Source organism: Ruditapes philippinarum, unplaced genomic scaffold (assembly GCF_026571515.1).
Source record: "Ruditapes philippinarum isolate M1 unplaced genomic scaffold, ASM2657151v2 ctg1479_1_1_1_1, whole genome shotgun sequence".
Classification (NCBI taxonomy): domain Eukaryota; kingdom Metazoa; phylum Mollusca; class Bivalvia; order Venerida; family Veneridae; genus Ruditapes; species Ruditapes philippinarum.
The window spans coordinates 120911-141242 of NW_026862628.1; the positions used below are offsets into that span (position 1 = coordinate 120911).

Genomic DNA, 20332 nt, shown 5'->3' on the forward strand with positions numbered 1-20332 from the left:
TCGACTATTCAAAGAATAGGGTGGGCTATTGTTCGCCTTCACACTTGGGTTAACTTTTTGCATGCAAGTTGGTATCTCCAATGGTACTAAAGGGAATGAGCTGAAACTTCACACATCTATATATGAGAGCATAATAAGAGTTTACCATCTAAGGCCCATAACTCTTACATGGATTTTGACAGAATTATGGCTCTTTTTAAACTTAAAAAATTCTACATTATTCAGAATCAAGCACTGAGAATAGTTGAGCTGCCTTACTGACAAGTCTTGTTTATCACTACAGGGTTACAGTAGTGATTTAATCTATATTATCATAATTGATAAAACACACTTGCTATTCTTTGCTGTAGATTCTTATATCACAAGAAACTTCGGTAAGGTTGCTGACCTTGAAAACTCGAGCCTCGTGAAATCAGAAATCCCTCCATCTACTTTCATTACATAATGTATGTATGTGAAATTCAGTCAGTTACTTGGCATTATTTCAGTTGTGTTTGAAATTGGACCAATTACTTGGAATAATTTCATAAGCATTTGTATTTGCAATCTGGCTTAACAGCTAGCTAGCTTAAAGTAAGTCATCTGCTCAACACAGAAACCAACTGTCACATTTAACAAAAAAAAATATGCATTAAAAACACTAAGGGTCTATTCTCACCAGTAAAGCTAGAAAAATGCCATATTACTTTTAAAGAGTTGATATTACTTTAATTCCAACAGAAAAGTAAATAAGAAATTTATGCTGCCAAACAGGCCATGTTGCGCTTGCAAAAAGGTATGATAAAATCTTAGATTTGGTGCTTACAAAATTAATTAAATTCTACAGAAATACAATTGATCTCTATACACTGGTAATAAAAACTTACTGATTAAAGTCAAATGATTATTTATTTGTTATTTAAGTGCTTCTATATTTAACATAAAACTCCTTATATATTAAACGCGAACATTTTACAAGGGAGACAACCACGCTATCATAATTACTCAAAAGAATGCTTATTATCCCTCTTTACTTTGCTGTTTTTTTTCCAACTGGTGACTTGACTTATAATATAGTACTGGTGCCATATTTTTGAATCCTAGAGAGGCTGCTTGGAACCAGTTTGGTCATTTAATTAAGGCCCCATTTCTTTTGTATATACATGTATAAATTATGCCATACCTCTCGGACGTACAGTGTGGTTTTATTTCAGTAAACGCTTAGATTAAACATAAATATCATTATGTTGGATTGTTAATCCAGTTCTTACAACGTAGATAAATCGCCCCCGTGTCTGCTCCTTGAACTAACCAGTACTGGTGTCATTGTTGTCGTGACTTTAGAAGAGCTTGACATTATCAAGTAACAGTTTCTAACATCAACTTTCCGTACCTTGTTGAAGTTAAATAACTTATATCATGTACATTTTGATAATAAAATGGTGACAAAACTGAAATAGAAACTGCCTCATTTCACTTCATTTTGTCTTAACAGACTGGTGACTTCGGAGAGTTTTTTTTAAATATGTCTTATATTTCTATAATTTGATTGAAGTGAAGCTTTCATGTAAGAACCCCGAAAAGGAATCGTTAGGAACGTTTATCCAGAATGCACGAAACTTATAGGCACACGAGCATATTTCTCATGTATTTATCATTTCTGTTTGTGCTGTTTTGTTGTTGTTGTTAGTGTTTCCCCTTCTTCTTTTTCTTCTTCTTCCCGGGTAGTTACCAACTTTCTTCTTTCTTTCTCATCTAGTAATTTTACGTTATTCCACGGTTTTCATGCTTCAACATATTGACAATAATGCAAAAAAATATGATATTTCCAAAATATATCAAGAAATGTATAATTAAATGTATGAATTAACACCTCTAAGACTGTCCATTTTGCACGGAGATGGACCTAAAATACTTCTACACCAGTGAAGCTGTGAAGCCGCCATATGGCTTATAAAGTGTTGGTCTGACGTAAAAGCCGAACAAGTTTTCCAGTAAAGTTCTGTGAAATAGACGTTTCGTGGATGAAAAGATTGTCTGAAAAAATGGACAATAATTATTGTATGGTCTGAGTGAAAAACAAGTAAATAAGCTGACTTTTTCATGAAAACTGTAAAACCTCTAACTACGAGTTGAAATAATGAGCTATATCATGTATGGGCAATATCTCACTTTTCTGACCAAGAACAAAAACATCTCAATTCATGCCTAAGCACGTCAAAATATTTTGACTAGCCATCAATCTATTTCTTTCGTTTATATCTCCAGCCACACCTTTTTCTGCATAATATTGTCCTAGATTCTTTGGAAATTTCTGGCATATATGCTTTCATTTTGCATGCAGTCATAACGGTCCTTTAAATTATAAACAAGGACGGAAAAATCAAATGTCCGTAAGTAGAAGGAATACTATAGTAGGTTGCCCAACAACCTGTACGGACATGTATGTGAAAATTTCCCAGAATTTACTTTGTAGATATCATTTGTAAAAATAAAGAAATGCTTAAGGAGAAACTGAAAGGTAAGTCTGCTGTAAGTAGAAACCAACCCTGTTCAGATTGGAGGGGTTGAGATTTTTCTGTCTGACTGGAGAAAGCATTAGCTTGCACTCAACCCCTTCCTGTGTATCAGTTATCTCTGACTGGCATGCTAAGCATATATATCTAGATTTTTTCTTTATTCACGCAACAATGATAACGAAAAGAGCTTTATTGGCCCTACTTGATCGTAATTATAGCTCCTATACTATATACAGTACTGCCTCAGTTAGAGCGTTGATGTAAATTGGGTATCAAGTAAATATGCAATACATTTTTCAAACATTACGAACCTTCTTCCGTTTTTTGTTCATGTCCAGTTTCATTTCATAAAAAAAATCTTTGTGATAGAGGAAAAAACGTTAGATAAATTTGTTTAACTAATTTAGTGGTGTTCAATGCTTTCATAGAAATTGTAGAAAATACCATAAAGCGAAAAATATAACAGCACCGTTTTGTGAAAAAATAGGGCGGCAAATATTTGAAAAAATTAAAGGATTGAAGCTGTCTTGAAAATCATCATTAAATACTTATCTGTAAGACAGGTAACATACTTTTTTCAGAAATATAAGGTATACTGTTGTCACTTAATTGATAAGTTATGGCTGTCATTCTGATTAGTGTTGTCAGTTGAAAATATTCATAGGCCATGCGAAAAAAAAAATGCAACCGAAAAGTAAAAAGATAATGAAATAACAGAAAACTCTGGCCATGCTATGTATTTGTGAAGTAAGATGGTACCCTATTGACCATTGTTCATATTATTTCCAGCAAATTGTACAAATCAAATTGTACATTTTTAACTGGTAAAAATTGGGTAAAATAAAGAAGTTTTTTTCAACACATGCGATAGCTGTGGATTTTGCTATCAATGACAGAAATTTATTTGAAATAGAAATATTTCTAAAAATTTCTATCTAAATTAAAAAAAGCAGCACTCACTTTCATGGTTGGTGGTAGTCCAATATATTAGACGTTACAGGCTTGTTATAGTTTTGTCGGTCAAGCCTGACGTCTAATAGTTATTGCTCAAAAACGCATAGCATCATAAAAAATTCCAAAAATTTCTATTGTCCTGCCTTGCAAGCTTTATTCAAAAGATTATCATATTTTCTTTCAATTTCATGCTCAATCATACACAAAAACTGTCAAACGATGTACTTATATATTTAAAATAAAATATAAACATCAATCTATTTTTGTCTATCAGCCATACTGGTTAAGCAAGGTGCTTTACAGATTGATTCCAAATTTTTGAACGGAAAAATATATTCGAACACACTCTGACGGTGCATGGGCAATTATTTCGTTAAAAAAATATTCCGTTAGATTGTTCTGACTCAGTTAAACGCTTGCATTTGAATTAGCCAATCAGATTTCGCGCACTTTACGGCCGCCATTTGTTTATCGGCTTTAAAAGGAATTGAAATACATGAGAGGATTTAATCGTGATTTTTCGGATGTGACAGTTTAATTATTTTGACAAAAGGTATTTATTTTTTAGTTTTGTCCATAAATAGGTCAAAAAATAAGTAAATACACGCTGTCTTCATTGTTTTTCGTTCCGCCCGATTTTCTGGCGGAACATGCTATGGGTTTTTGAGCAATTTCGATATGACGTTGCTTTGCCCAGAAGCAAAAAAATCTCAAAGCGACGTCATATTTATAGGACTAGGTTGGTGGCATTCAGTGTGTAAACACTTTCCGATTATACCGGGATGGGCAAAGATGCGATACCCGCAGGGATCTATCTTCCATTTAGTGAAACCCTTACTAGGGACCCAGTTTTAAGAGCAGTAAGCACACACTCTGAAAAGTGCCGGTCCGACGCACCTGATTAGTAAAATTACGTTTGGACCAGGAGGCGGTCCAACTGTCCGGTAACAATCTTAAGATTTTACATTCAACTTAATTACATAGATAAAATTTTGAATTAAAATAAACACATTACGTATTCCAAATCAATAATTTTCATAAATAGATTAGCCATTACGAAGTAATCTGTCGGGGATAAAATCATTAAAAAATATACACGTTTGTACTATTCCCACCAGGTACGGCATGTAAACAAATACTTACTTCTGGTTGAAAAATTATTAGTTTTGACTTTCGCGACTACAAGAAACGCTGTTTTGAAGGTGCTCGGCCAGGTCAAATTAGCGTCCAAACCCTTCGGTCCAGGGAAAACTCATTCGGGCCATAAATTCTTCCAAGATTGCGGGACCAAAAGGGCCCCTTTAAAATGTAACTCTCCCATTTTTTAAGGGGGGGAGACCCCCCAAATTTCTGCAGCCATATTATCAAAGTTTTTTCTTAAAAAAAAGGGGTTTTTCAAAAAATCAAAGAAATCCCCCTATTTTTGATGTCAGAACTCCCTTCTTTGTTTATTTCAAATTCTAAAATCTCCCTCTTTTTCAAGAAAAATTTCCCACTTGATCATCAAAAAAAGTTCACATGTATGAATGTCCAGTAATGTTAAAATACTTTTCCGAATGTCTGAGTAAGATATTATTTTTAGGTTAGCAATTTGAGTTTTTGTTCATTAAATAATAAAAATTGTTACAAAAAATGATACCTTAACTTCATAAAAATTATTAACATTTAGATGGATGTAATATATCGTACAGTGTTCTAAATTCTACCTTGAAATAATTTCTTTAAAAATTGCTCAAAAGTCTTTGAGATGTCCATTTTACTGCCTTTAGAAATTAGAATAAAAAATGTATATTTTTAGGAAGACGGACAAACCCCCCCCCCCCCACCAGGTAAAACCACTGTAAAATTTAGTGTTGGGGTTTGTCCACTCTATAAAATTAAGTGGTGGGGTTTTGTCCACTCTATAAAATTAAAGGTGGTGGGGTTTTAACTGGTGGGGTTTTGTCCTACATTCATATTTTTAACCAACAAAGTAAATTTAATGTAGCTACATAATTCCTTCAACACAAACTGTCGGATTATTATAAACTTATAATATAATATAGTGCATCAAACTAGTACTGTGAAAATTACTTAGGGTAACTTTTATTGTGGCAAACCGTGGATATTTCGTTAGCTGAATAACACACTATATAGTGTACAGTAGTATTGTACCTAACCCAGAGATTTGGATAGACGTGCCTATTAAAACAAAAATTGCGCATTGAACTGCAATGTTGATGTGCAGTACAGCATGCTATAAAAGTGATACTTTTACTCTTGATCAAATATTGTTATTAAACTATGAGCGATAAGTTCATTAAAACAATTATGGCAGCCCAAACTTGACTGAAAATATGAATGTTTGAAAAATTCAAATTTTTATTGTTAAAACATTCCTGTTGGATACCTTTTTTTCTATCTAAAAATTGGTAGTGAGTAAATAATTTTAGTGTCTTTATGAGATCATTTCAGACAGAATTTAGATGAGGAAAAACAAGTCATGTTACATGTGTCAAACAGTAACACATTCATTGATTTTATCAAAAAATGACATGACAGGGCCTCACTCAAAACTTTCAGTGTTCAATCTGAATAGAATTTCGAAGAAGAATATTATTAAGCATCTTTGCACTGAAAAGATGTGGGTGGAAAACAGGAAATAAAAAAGAAATAAAAAGAAACATGATTCCGCTCTTTTTACTTTTTCGAGATTCTTTGAAAACATCTTGATTTAATTAATTTTATTGATAATGCATAAAGTATCAAAGAAAAAAACCGGTGTACTTCTTTTGACCTTTATAGCTCAATGTAGTAAAGTATCCAATGATTTTTTAACAGTAGCAAGATATGCACACATGAACCCCAGATAAGTAGCAGATTTATTTTGACAGGTGTGACCATGTGAGACCTTTACTGATTGTAATACCATTCTTTCCACTAACCTTTTGATACAGTATAAACAAGCTGTGTGAATTTTATATAAAAAAAAGAAAGAAAAGAAAGGACAAAGTTTTACAGTAGTGTTAACGTTTATTCCTCAACTCTTTAAAATTCAATTGAAGATCAAAACTTTTATTGAAATTTATTTTGATCCCTCACCTGATTTATTCAAAAGTTTACGGATTTAAATTTATTGCCATTTGACGAGATTTCTTTCAATTCAGAGCTGAAACATCATTTATAAATTTTGTTACTTTAAAGTGTAAGATAAGCCAGAACATAACTCTTAAAAGACTTTATAACAATTGCATAGTAATTTTAGTTACCTTTAGGTTAACATGGTTTATCTCATTTATTAAGCATTATATAACTAATTACCTAATCAATGAAAATATGATCAGCTTAAACAATTTGAAGTTGCGAGAACATTTAGAAATACTATTATAGAACAAGGATTAGCCGTATGAACAAATATAATGTAATACCACTGGAGAGATAATCTCCTGGTGAAGAGTATCATACGATTTCTGGGCGGAGTAAAGCGGTATCGCCTGATTAGAAAAAGGCGCATTTTAACCCGACCGTTTTTTGTTCCCTAATCCAATATGCACTTCACCAACTTTCACTAGAATGGGGTTAAGGCCAATATTGCTATATTGCCTGACACATGGTGACGGTGACGCAATGTTTACTACAGTTTATGAATGAACAAAATTTGAACAGTTACGGTCCTGTGCTAGAGCTGATTTGGTGAATAAGCTATCATCAGATAGCAGTAAATCTGATAGTGTACGATCATTGCTTTGTTTACAATTAAACTGTTTACTATTACAGGTACTATGATGATTTAATTGTTTTTGTTTTATTTCTTAATTTTTCAAATTATTGAGACTGGATGCCTTAATTTAAGACATTTTATTTTACATTGTAGTGCGAGTGTCATATTGTGGGAGTTGAAAGAAATTGGTGCTATAGGATAAAAGGTAAGTGTCATTGTTTTATGATAAAAAAATCACTTAATTCAGATTGAATTCATAAATATTATGAAAATTTGTGGTCAGGTTGCTGATGTTTACTTTAAGTCTTAAAAGAATTCAACACATTAAGTAAACAGGATTTTTGAATAGTTAGGAGAACAACAAGTAAGTTTACATTTAAGTTCAGGTGGTTTTACATATATATATAAAATAAAGTGCAATATACTATTTGCGATAATTTCTTTTATAAATTTGACATTTTTAGAGCTGCTTTCTGGGGGGGGGGGGGGGGGGGGGGGGGGGGGGGGGGGTGGCATAATAATCTTAAAAATAAAATGATTTGTGTCTATTAATTTTGCGAAAGGAAAAAGCAACACAGCATTTGAATTTTCGCAAAATTGTGGAAAAAAGAGTAAAAAAGAGCAGCTAGACTAAATGAAGTTTCATGCAAGTTTGATATGACTAGCTTATAAATGAATTGACCTACAACTGCACCTGTATATTGTATTATTAATTCTTTGAACACTAGCTACATTAATTACAGGCCTAAGCCTCCAGAATTGTTCAGGCACAGTCGGCACAATTCTATGCAGTCTGTTCAGACTCAATACTATTAGTTACTCATAATTATACAGAAGTGACATTTCTATTAAAATTATCAGATAAATATTTACAAATTTGAAAATATTCAAAGCAGGGCAAGTTCAGCTGCAGGGGTGGGGTTACAGTTTCTTTTGAAAGCTGTGGTTGTACCATATGGTATTTACAGAAAATAGAACTATATAGACAGTGATTTTCCTGCTTATATAACAGACTCCGATAAAAGGCCTCTTCCCAATTGAAATTTTCTTTAAAATCATGCAGTTTTCCCAAAATTCTGAACTTAAACCTGCTTTTGTAGTTCCCAAATAAGCAATTTTATCGACAATTCTCCCAAAATCAAGTGGCTAAGGCCTCTTCCCAATTAAGAGAGAAAAATCACTGATAGAAATAAGATTCTGAATATTCTGGAAAAAACACGGTACAGAAAAAAATACCATTGTATTTTGTCTGTCTGTTTTTAACCAGGACCACATTGCTTTTGGTTTGCCTGTTTTTTAAAGGAAGTACTTCCACCTACAGACTACAGTCTCCAAATTTCACTGGTGCGACCCACTTAGAGATCACAGGGTCAAAGGTCAAGATGGTCTGCAGAGGGGCATGGCATTAATTTCAATGTAGCTCTTGTTCTATTAAAACCTTTTTAAGAAGCTTGTCTGATTTCAAAACATTGATCGTTGTTAAGCATTAAATGAATCATTATATTATTCCTGAAATTTGGAACTACAGAAGTGTAGAGAATCCATCCCTGTATTATAGCACAAATTAATTGCTCACTGGAATTAATAATAAATACATTGCACAAACTATTGTAGGTTGAAAAGAGGAACGGCTATGCATGATAATTGAATATGTAGTTAATGTTAAATATTTTCTTTTCAGATCTTTAAAAGCTTAAACTGTTTCAAAGGAAAACCAATTAAATTCATTGCTTTTATAAAATAGAAAAATAATTACAATCTTAATGTCTGTATTTCAGTTCTATGTATTATGGTCTTTGTGAAATCCATTTATTCAGAAATTAACAATTATAATATCACAATTCATTTTGTCCAACCATGGACAAAGTAATTAAGTACATTGTATAGAAATAACAAAGAATATTACCAAATCCTTTTAGCAAGGACTGATACATAAAAATTCTGTCATTAGACATAGGGCCCCAGTAAAATCACGACAATAAAGTCAACCCTTAACTTATCAGTCAAATCTTCTATGACAAAATTGTTCATCTGACAACAGATCTATTTATCTGACAAAAAAAATCTTCTTATCTGACAAATTGAATCTACTTATCTGACAAATTGAATATACTCATCTGACAAATATACTCATCTGGTAATAACTATCAGCTGAAGCAGCTGCTATGGGACAATTCTGACGGAATACAGCCAGTAGGGTGATTTCTATAATTATAGGATAATTTTGGGGGAGATGGGCAATTATGCTTGGTGTAAAATAAAGGTAATGCAGGTTAAAAATTTAACACAAAAATAAATTGTCCATATTAACTGCTCATTTATGTATACTATACATATATACAAAGATAATTCAAAGTATCTATTTTCATCATTTTTATCATAATTTTCTGCATGGTAAAAGCCATTCATACATGTGATAGATGTAAATAAAAGTATTGAATGACCAGACACCTTTATCCCATGCCAGATAGCCTCGGGTAGGCAGTTTTAAACACTGAAGTGAGATAAATACATGATATAAATGTGAAATACTTTATCTACTGTCACCCCACTGTTTTTGTTTGCACCCAACAGTTGATGACAATAGATCATAGACTCAGATAACCACCTCTACAATTTGTGTGGATCATACTTTTCACCACTTTGTACTTATTTTAAGTTGTTTGTGTATAATAACCAGTTTAAACTGTTATGAAATTTCATTGACAGATTACAGAATACACTATAGCTGCCAATATTTGACAGATTCAATGTGTTTTTCTTCTTCATTATATGCTTTTTTGTGTATTATTTATAGCAACTGGACCAAGATAAGAAAGTACAATATTTCACTGGTCTTTTTTCCTCTTATAGGAAGCTTGTTTCCTCTCAGGAATATTCATGATAATTCTAGATGTAAATAACAAAGTCATGTTTCAGTTGAAAAAATTATGAAATATGTGAAATTTCAATTATTTATATTTTACGTATAATATCATAATGCAAGACAGACTATGATCCAAGAACTTACTCGATACTGTTGGCTATTATAAAGGCTAATATATTTTTATTTAACGGGAATTTTCAGTTGAAATAGCATGGAAAGGATATAAATGACAGGAAAATATTCATTCACACAAGTAGTTATCTAAATAATTTCTATCATATGTAATGATACTTAACTTGAAACTGCACTCATGTAGACATGCTGAAATTACAGGATAAATATGAGTAAATGAGTACATCCTCAATAAAATCGCTGATTTATCTCTACCAGATGATTTTTATACATTAACCAATCAAATTGGTAAAAGTATTAATTCGAATTCTGTATCACTGTATCATTTAAATAATAAGTTCATTAGAAATAACACAGGATTTGTTTTATCTGTAATTTCACTTAAGAGGTCTTAAGTACCTCAAACCTATAATTGATGGTATATATGAACTCTCCCATGTAAACTGTACATGCTTAACAAAGCATCTTTCAGCTCGGTAGCTTGACCAAACATGACCCTTTGATAGTGTAACATAATCTAGTAGCCATTATAGCCCATTATGAGAGTCTGAAGTGTAGATAAAGGGCTTGTTAAAACCATAATGTAGATATAGCATGTGCTACTGGTATCAAAACACAAGATTCAATTACAAGCTGTTAGAATGATATTGGCGGTGATTATGATGAGGTTTACAGGGCTTTACAAAGATCATCTGTCATAGACAAGGGTCATTGTTAGTCTTCCATACGGTTGTCAGCAGAGGGAGTTTAGATTGGATCCCCGATAGAAGCTATTCTAAACTGGCATTATCTGGTCGAAGAAAGTGTCATTTTTTATCGCTCAAATTAGGACGAATTAAATACATATATCTAGTTACCAATTTTATGAATGTATATTTGACACAGGTTTTAATTTGTGATCTTAATCTGTCATTTAGAAAGGGTATTGTGGAATTTTCACATTCACTTATCATAACATTAATGAGCTTCATCATTTTTTGCATTAACCTGGAGCGTTTAAGAAGAAAGTAAAAAAGGATCGACATACAAAAAAGTTGTATTGATATTTGATCATAAATGAAATTATGGTAAGTAATTACCACTAAATTAATTGAAACATTGTAAAAAGTAGGAAGACTTTTTACAAAAATGATGAAAAGTGACTCAAAATCTTTATATTGAAACTTGAGACTGTAATCAAATTTGATAAATTATTAGACTAAAGATACTGCATGGTATATTGCATTTACCCATTAAAATATTCTAAGATCACTGCTGGTTTTGCTCAGTGACCTGGGTAACAACCGGACCTGGAATTTCTCAACTGCAAATTGCTTAATTTGAGCGTCTGAATGGTTCAGTCTTTTTTGTTTTTTATGCCAATTTAACAATTTTTTCATGTATGTAGTGCAAATTACTTTAATTTAGGTGTCTGAATAGTTAAGTCTTGTTTGGTTTTTATGCCAATTTAACAATTGTTCATTCATGAAGTTGGGGCAGTTTTCATGAGCACTGTTTCTGGGTATAATAATACTATACCCTCTACAAAACTGTTTTTTTTGCTGCATGTAATTTGCCAACTTTTCCACATATTAAAGCTATTAATTTTGAAACAGCTGTAGTGAACATTTTATTGTTGATTTACTAATGATTTGCCAAAGTACATGTTTTTGTTTTTCTAAGGATTTATCTATTTCCTGCATCCTGTTGCTGCACATCAACACTTCCTCTAATCTGAGCTTTGTTTATCTTAGGATTATCTGTTTGGATTACCGTTGACTCAGACTCGTCCTATATATTATCTCGGCTGTCTGATGTTACAAAGAGATAGATAGAATAATAATTAGCATGTTGACTATAGTCAATGATAGATGAATAGGAAAACAAAGATTGGATGTTGACACTTAAGGTTGATAATGTTGCGCAACTAAAGCATGCTTTTGTTTCTTTTCTCACTGTGCAGTATAGAGATTGAAATATCCTGTAGTGATTAATAGACAAAAATATCTAAATTGGAGACAAAAAATTAAAAGAAAAGACAAAAAAAAAAAGATGCCTGTGCTAAAAAGCAAAAACTGGTAAGAAATTAGAAATGTGCTGTCAAAGTTTTTACCAAGAAGTGTTTACAAATAAAATGTGTTCTACATTAATAATATTTCTAAAACATTAGTATTGATTAGACCAAACCATCATCAAAAGGTATCCTATAGGCTGCTCAATGCTGGTTCAATTTAGTATTGAAGTCAGAGGTGTGCAAAAGTTAAAATCATTCTTATATTAATTGAATGGTTTGATAGTATGAAGAGAATGGAATGATTGTTGTTTGACAGAAACATATACGATAAACAAGATTTGTCAATTCTGCCTGTACACCATCTGCCCTTAAAGCCAATCAGAATGGAAAATTTAATACCACATGAAAACGAAATGGACGACAAAAGACGTAAATACTGAGCGCCTACTTTTTCGAACAACCATTCCTAACATTTTTGGAAATGCATTGGTAATACTTGTTATACCCCCACAAACGAAGTTTAGGGGGGGTATATAGGAGTCAGCTTGTCGGTCGGTCCATCATCATGGTTTCCAGATGAAAATTAGAGTTTGGAATGAGGTATTGAAATAAAACTTGGTATATAGCAACCTTATGTGGAAAGTCCGGTTGGTATTGCACTGGACTCCCTAGGGTCAAGGTCAAGGACAATGTTACTAAAAATAGAAGAAATGGTTTCCGGACAATAACTAGAGTTTGGAATGAGATGTTGTATTCAAATTTGGTTTATAGCAAGCTTATATGAAAACCCCGGTTGCTATTGCATCTGGACCCCCTGGGGCCAAGGTCAAGGTCACCGTTACTAAAAATAGAAAAATGGTTTCCGGACAATAACTAAAGTTAGGAATGAGACATTGTAATCAAACTTGATGTACAGCAAGCTTATATGAAGACCCCGGTTGGTATTGCATCTTGACCCCCTGGGGCCAAGGTCAAGGTCACCGTTACTAAAAATAGAAAAATGGTTTCCGGACAATAACTAAAGTTAGGAATGAGATATTGTAATCAAACTTGGTATATAGCAAGCTTATATGAAGACCCCTGTTGAATTGCATCTGGACCCCCTGGGGCCAAGGTCAAGGTCACCGTTACTAAAAATAGAAAAATGGTTTCCGGACAATAACTAGAGTTTGGAGTGAGGTATTGTAATCAAACTTGGTATATAGCAACCTTATGTGGAAACCCCGGTTGGTATTGCATCTGGACCCCCTGGGGCCAAGGTCAAGGTCACTGTTACTAAAAATAGAAAAATGGTTTCCAGACAATAACTAAAGTTAGGAATGAGATATTGTAATCAAACTTGGTATATAGCAAGCTTATATGAAAACCCCGGTTGGTATTGCATCTGGACCCCCTGGGGCCAAGGTCAAGGTCACGGTTACTAAAAATAGAAAAATGGTTTTCGGACAATAACTAAAGTTAGGAATGAGACATTGTAATCAAACTTGATGTACAGCAAGCTTATATGAAGACCCCGGTTGGTATTGCATCTTGACCCCCTGGGGCCAAGGTCAAGGACACCGTTACTAAAAATAGAAAAATGGTTTCCGGACAATAACTAAAGTTAGGAATGAGATATTGTAATCAAACTTGGTTTATAGCAAGCTTATATGAAGACCCCTGTTGTATTGCATCTGGACCCCCTGGGGCCAAGGTCAAGGTCACCGTTACTAAAAATAGAAAAATGGTTTCCGGACAATAACTAAAGTTAGGAATGAGATATTGTAATCAAACTTGGTATATAGCAAGCTTATATGAAGACCACGGTTGGTATTGCATCTGGAACCCCTGGGGCCAAGGTCAAGGTCACCGTTACTAAAAATAGAAAAATGGTTTCCGGACAATAACTAAAGTTAGGAATGATATTTTGTAATCAAACTTGATGTTTAGCAAGCTTACATGAAGACCGCACTTGGTATTGCATTTGGACTCCCTGGGTTCAAGGTCACAGTTACTAAAAGTAGAAAAATGGTTTCCAGACAATTACTAGGGTTAGGAATGAGATATTGTTATCAAACTTGGTGTATAGCAAGCTTATATCAAGATCAAGATAGTTGGGATTGCAATAAATTGAAATAATTCTTTGTACACAGTGCTGATGGTACTTTATTTACTGTAGGTTTATTTCAAATTTTTCTTCAGACAACTTATTGTTCAAGAGTCAAAGTTGCTGGTGGGGGTATTAATCACCTTCAGTGATAGGTCTAGTTGTATTAGGGGCTGCTGACCAACAGGTTTTACTATATTGTATGACCAGGCGAACTACCATGTTGTTGTCATCATGTCACCTTTTGAACTTAATTAAAATTGTCGTATAGCATTAAACTGCAACATTGAGGTAGGTGTACCTTTGACAATTGTAATTTGATCTGCCTTATATCATTGTTTAGCCCTCAACCTGCTGAATTTGTCCAGTTTCTACTTTGGAAGTGTACATTATCATTTTTGGGGATATCAAGAAGAAAACTTTTGGTTGGTCAGTCAACTAATATTATTATTAAGGCTGGTCCTGTTGGCAAATTGGTTTCAGTAGGGTTAAAAGCTTCCAGTATCTTAGTATCTTAATACAAAGTAAATGGTTCTTTTGTTTATGTTTGCATGAGAAATTCCATTTGTTTAATGTCAATTGTATCATGGATGAAACCATTTGGTCAAACAAAACTTGGCAAAGTTTTTATGTGAACTTCATGCATATAAAATTTTTTATAAAATATCATAATTCTTATAACTATGTGGTACTCTATATATTATATTTTTAAACAAAAGCTGTCCTTTAAGGAGCAGCATGTTCCACTTTTCTCAATATTGGATAGTAATTGACAAAAGCAAAGTAGAAAAGAGGGCATAATTCTGAAAGAAAAAGCTTGGCAGAATATCTGCCCTTGATATTAAACAAGCGTTAAAAATGCAAATATATATATATATCTGTGATTGTTTTTGAGAATTAGGAAAATGTAATGTTATATAAAGGGAGATAATGAAGCAAAAAAGACACGGGGTATCTGCCCAAAATTTTTTTTTTTAAATGGAACATATCTGCAATTTCTCAAAATTCGATCTATATTAGGATAAATAGCTCTTGTGATATGCCTTATGGTGTCACATTTTGATAATAGTACATGTAACGATGTATATACTATGTTTGAAATGAACTAAGCTTTGATAGATATGTGAAAATGGACCTTAACCTATTACTGATTACCAAAGACCTTGACCTTTTGACCTGAAAATGAGTGATGCAAGTAGAACAGTGTTAGAAATTAGCAGTAGTCCAATAGCCCTTGACTACTAAATTTCTCCTCGGGCTGCCAACTTTTTACAGTAACAAGCCCGACCTGACTACTGTATATTCAGAGGCACTATATAGAACTTTTTTGAACAAATGAATCGTGCTAGTGAAATGTCTTTTGGGCTAGTGAATATTCCAATCTGAGTGGATTCAAATCCGAATTTCTTACACTGGTAGAACTTTCAAAAGTACATATACATATTAAATTACAATGTTAAAGTTGTTACTATTAGAGTCAATAACCATAAACAAAAACTAAATAGTTAAACAATGCCACAACCAAATGGGCAATGACAATAGGTCTGCTTTTTGTTTAAAAAAATGGGAGCTAAACATGACTAAATTTTATTAAACATTATTTAATAATTTTATATACTCATTTTTCATGTGTTTAAGAAAAAATAATAACAGCCATTAGATCTTTTAATATGTTATCAATTTGTTACAGCTTTTGATCTGATATGTTTTGAACTTCCAAAAAATGTCTACTTAGCAGCTGCAGTTGACAAACAATTGTTAGTCAGTCTAGATGTGTTCTTCTTTCTGGACAATTGTGGTGTGCTTTGTTGTTTTTTGTTTTAATGTTGATAATGTAAAATATGTCAATATTATCATTGTAGAGTTTCAATGCCTTTGTTATAACATTCTTTAACAGTTTTCATGTCCGTGAGTGCAAAATTTTCCTTAAGCTGTACAATATAGATGAAAGGTAATTGTGTAATGATTTAGAAGAGGGACTGTCATTGCTGTAGTGATTTATATTGAGATAATTTTAATATGAATGTCAGTCAAATTTTCAAGTAATTTTCAAAATTGATTGAAATCAATTTCTCTATAATATATAGGATAATATGGCTATTAATGTAACTGACTTGTGAATTTGTCAGAATGGTAGTGGTAATTGTGCATGTTATCTCTTAAAAGTATGTAAAGCTGTCAAGTTGTCTGTAAATTACATTTTAAATTAAAAGTTTGATAGAATTCATAGGTACATAGATTTGAAATTCAGGATTTTTTAAGTTTAGTTATGAAAATCATAGTTTGGCTGTTAAACTGCTAAATGTTGATTCAAAGTAAATTCTGTGGTAGCCATCGCTGAATAGGTTGAGGTAATTATGCAGCAAAAATCTTGATATTAAAGTACAGCAAGTTACTTCACCTTGTATCCCATTTTTTTTTTTACTTAATGTGTCAGTTGTTATAAGTGTGAAATAGAAAGAAATACTGAAAAAACGTTACTATGTGCAGCATTTACAATTTTATCGCAACTGGTGCTAAGGTCAGTGCAGTTAAAAATAGGTTTTCCTAATGTAATGTTTTCTCAATGAATGACCATGGTTTTAGCTGAAGCAATGTCAAATTGACAACAGAGAACTCCCAGGAAGCTGTTATGATAGTTATCCAATAGTCTTATCTATAAAAAAGAATACAAACATTATACAGCTCGCAAAACATAGTAATATTTTCGCCAATATCCTGGGGAAAAAAAATTAAAAAACAAAACAAAACTGTTTTTGCAATCTGTAGTATATAAAGATATTAGTATCAGCTTGAAGTTTGTTTATTTCATGTTTTTCTTGTTATTTCCATTACAACCAATGATTTTGCGTGTTTATTTCCTGTTTATTTCCCCAAATGAACTCTCTGGAGAATTATCTTGACTATAATAATGTAATGTAATAATGTAATATATTCTAGAATTCGGTGGATGCTCACTGGTCTCTGACATCAGATAGACTGTCAAACAAGTTATTCTATCATGATTATATATCATAGTGTGCCGAAAAATAATAGAGAGATAATATAAGGTTAATATAAGAGTACCTTGGTAATCAGATTTATAAGCCAGGGGACACTGGTTCAATCCTTGTGCAAGTCAATATTTCACTATATATGTCAATTCATCTTGATCATTGAGTAGTCTATTGTTCATTTTTCAGAAATCATGTTGAAATAATAGTTGGTCCCTTGAGGAGATATAAGTATTTATTGGTTAGTTATCCAGTTAAGCCAGTTTTAATTGAAGGAGGACCACCAGTTCAGAAATCATGTGGGATCAGTTACTTAGCCCGTCCCTTGTGGAAAAACATGCATTTACTGGTTAGTTATCCAGTTAAGCTGGTTAACAGGACCAACTGCCAAGATATGACCTGATATGCCATAAAAGTGGGGACATTGTAGTCAGCTCAACTAGATTTTATTAAACCAGTCTGCTGGATTGCAAAGAGTGCCTATAGAGTGCATCGCATCATGGTCCAGTCTTCAGGCAACTGTTTTCTACAGTATATTATGCCTCTGGGTCCTGTAGTAAGACAGGGTTGTGTAAATATTAGACCCAGTGGGAATGTTAAAGGTTACCAAATATAGCAAAATTGAACATTTCACTGTGGAACTTGCAAATGTGGTGTGATTGAACTTGTTTTTGATTGACAGCAGTGGTAACTGCCTGTGTATTGGTATAGTTTGTCTTGACTTCACAATTATATCCTCTGTCTAAGAAGCAAGGACAGTTCAAAATTCAAAGCAGGTCAAGTCCATTGTATTATTTTACCCTTATCTGTGCTACATGTCTTTAAGTCCTTGTCCATCTTTCCATCAGGACAAATACATTCATCATTGTTAAGAAACAATTCAATGTACGTACTGACAGAATATCGAACAGTGCTGACCATGACCAGAAAGCAGGGACTAATGTTGGCTGATTGAGGGTTATGTAAGGTATGAGCAGCCATTGAACAGCATTCTGTCTTGTTGTTACATAAATATCATATGACCAAAATTATTATTCCTTAAAACTTTGTGTCAGATAAATATTAAAATAACTTTGCATACACATAAATTTTGCTTTTGTTTTCCTGTTCATTATATGTTTGATCAGTTTACAGTTGGCTGTTTGTATAATTTGTGCTGATTATGTAAAAGTAGCATGCTATTAAAATTTAGATTTTTGTTGACAGTGATTTTGGTATTTTGAGAGCTTCAACAGACACATTTTAAGTAAGTGTCTATTTACTATATCAAAGGTTATCATTTTACATGAACTTTCAACAAAAAAATGTCAAAAAAAAGAAGAAATAAAAATAAAAAATTGTGCAAACATTTGAATTTAATGATAACAACTTTTTAAGTGTTAGAAATATTAATTTATGTGCAATAGAATTGAAGTATGTCAAATGAATCATAAATAGGCTTCAAAATAATCAGTCTTGTAAATGAATGTTTTCATAACACTAAATTGCTACGCCACTCTTTACCAAATTAATTTCGTTAATGCTTACTAATGAAGTCTAATCTTTATGTAAATGCTAAACAATTTACTCTTTGCGAATGTTACCTTTTATTGTTATACAATGTTTATATTCGTGTACAAAAAAATAAAAAGTTTTTATGAACTATAAATGCCAAAATACTAAATAATTAATAATCTTGTCATCCCTATTGTTAGACATGTATGAGAATTGAAATGTTATAAGTTTTTTTTTAATCCACTAGTGTTGATACATGATATTCACCTTTTGTGCTGTCATTATGTAAATGTAAAGGTGGAAATACCAGGGTAAGTCAGGGGCCAACAATAGATTGGTCTCATCTTAAAATTTCGTAACTGTTAAAAATTTAAAATGTATTTTTATGTCAGGAATTCTTTGTTACAGGTTACAATATAGCAGTCTGGAGTGACATGATATATTGTCATATATCTAACTTAAAATTGTTACCTGTTTGTAATTGTTTTTATACATACTACTGACTGTGATTCAAAATTATTTCAAGATTGCGGGTAATTAATGCTTTCATTCCCACTTTCTCACTGTTTTAGGGGAAACAGTGCCTGGTACCTATTTTCATATCGTTTTCTCTTGTAGAGGTAATTTCCAGGCAATGTTTGCTTCATTTTAAGGGATTTAAACAAAACAATTGGGGAAAATTATTTATTTTTAATATATATTTTATTATTTATACCCCGAAACGAAGTTTGCGCACGGGGGGTGGGGGTATATAGAAGTCACATGGTGGTCCTGTCTATTGCATTTTCCTTGTCTTGAGCATTTCTTGAAGACTAATGGTTGGAATTCAATATAACTTCATACAATGGTCAAGCACATTGAGAGGAAGTGCAGTGCACAAGAACCATAACTCCATCTTGACTAATTACAGAGTTATTGCCCTTTGTTACTTTTCCTTGTCCGGAGCATAACTTGAAAACTGCTGGTTGGAATTCAATACAACTTCATACAGTTGTCAAGCACATTAAGAGGAAGTGCAGTGGACAAGAACAATTAACACCATTTTGACAAATTACAGAGTTATTGCCCTTTGATACTTTTCCTTGTCCGGAGCATGACTTAAAACATACTGGTTGGAATTCAAAAGAACTTCATACAATGGTCAAGCACAATAAGAGGAAGAGCAGTGCACAAGAACAATAACTCTGTCCAGAGTAATTATAGAGTTATTGCCCTTTGTTACTTTTCCATTGCTTTTTTCTTGTCCAGAGCATAACTTGAAAACTACAATTCAATTTGGAATTCAATACTATTTTATACAATGGTCAAGTATATTGAGAGGAAGCGCAGTGCACAGAGCTTGACTCATTTAAAAGTTTTTGCCCTTTGTTACTTTTTATTGTCCAGTGCATAACTTGAAAATTAATGGTTGGAATTCAATGATTGCGGGGGTATTCATCACATTTAGTGATAGTTCTAGTTTTTTTTTTATAGGGGAATGGTGCCAAATTGCAGCACCAAATTTCATGAATTGATGCACTAATGTCCATTATAAATTGGGGATATTATGAGTATCTTTAATAAATATCTGTTATAATATAACAGTGTTTTTTTTCACTTTTGGGGGAAGGGGGTCG

The 20332-nt window shown here is 32.7% G+C and overlaps 1 protein-coding gene across 1 annotated transcript in view; it reads left to right on the forward strand.

Moving 5' to 3' along the window:
* The first annotated feature begins 7327 nt into the window (after nt 1-7327).
* The window catches only part of LOC132719622 (chondroitin sulfate N-acetylgalactosaminyltransferase 2-like), a 51047-nt gene continuing 38042 nt past the window's right edge, over nt 7328-20332 (forward strand). Inside the window, exon 1 of the mRNA XM_060703420.1 lies at nt 7328-7357. The gene's annotated coding sequence lies outside the window, so the exon portion shown is untranslated. The remainder of the gene's footprint in view (nt 7358-20332) is intronic.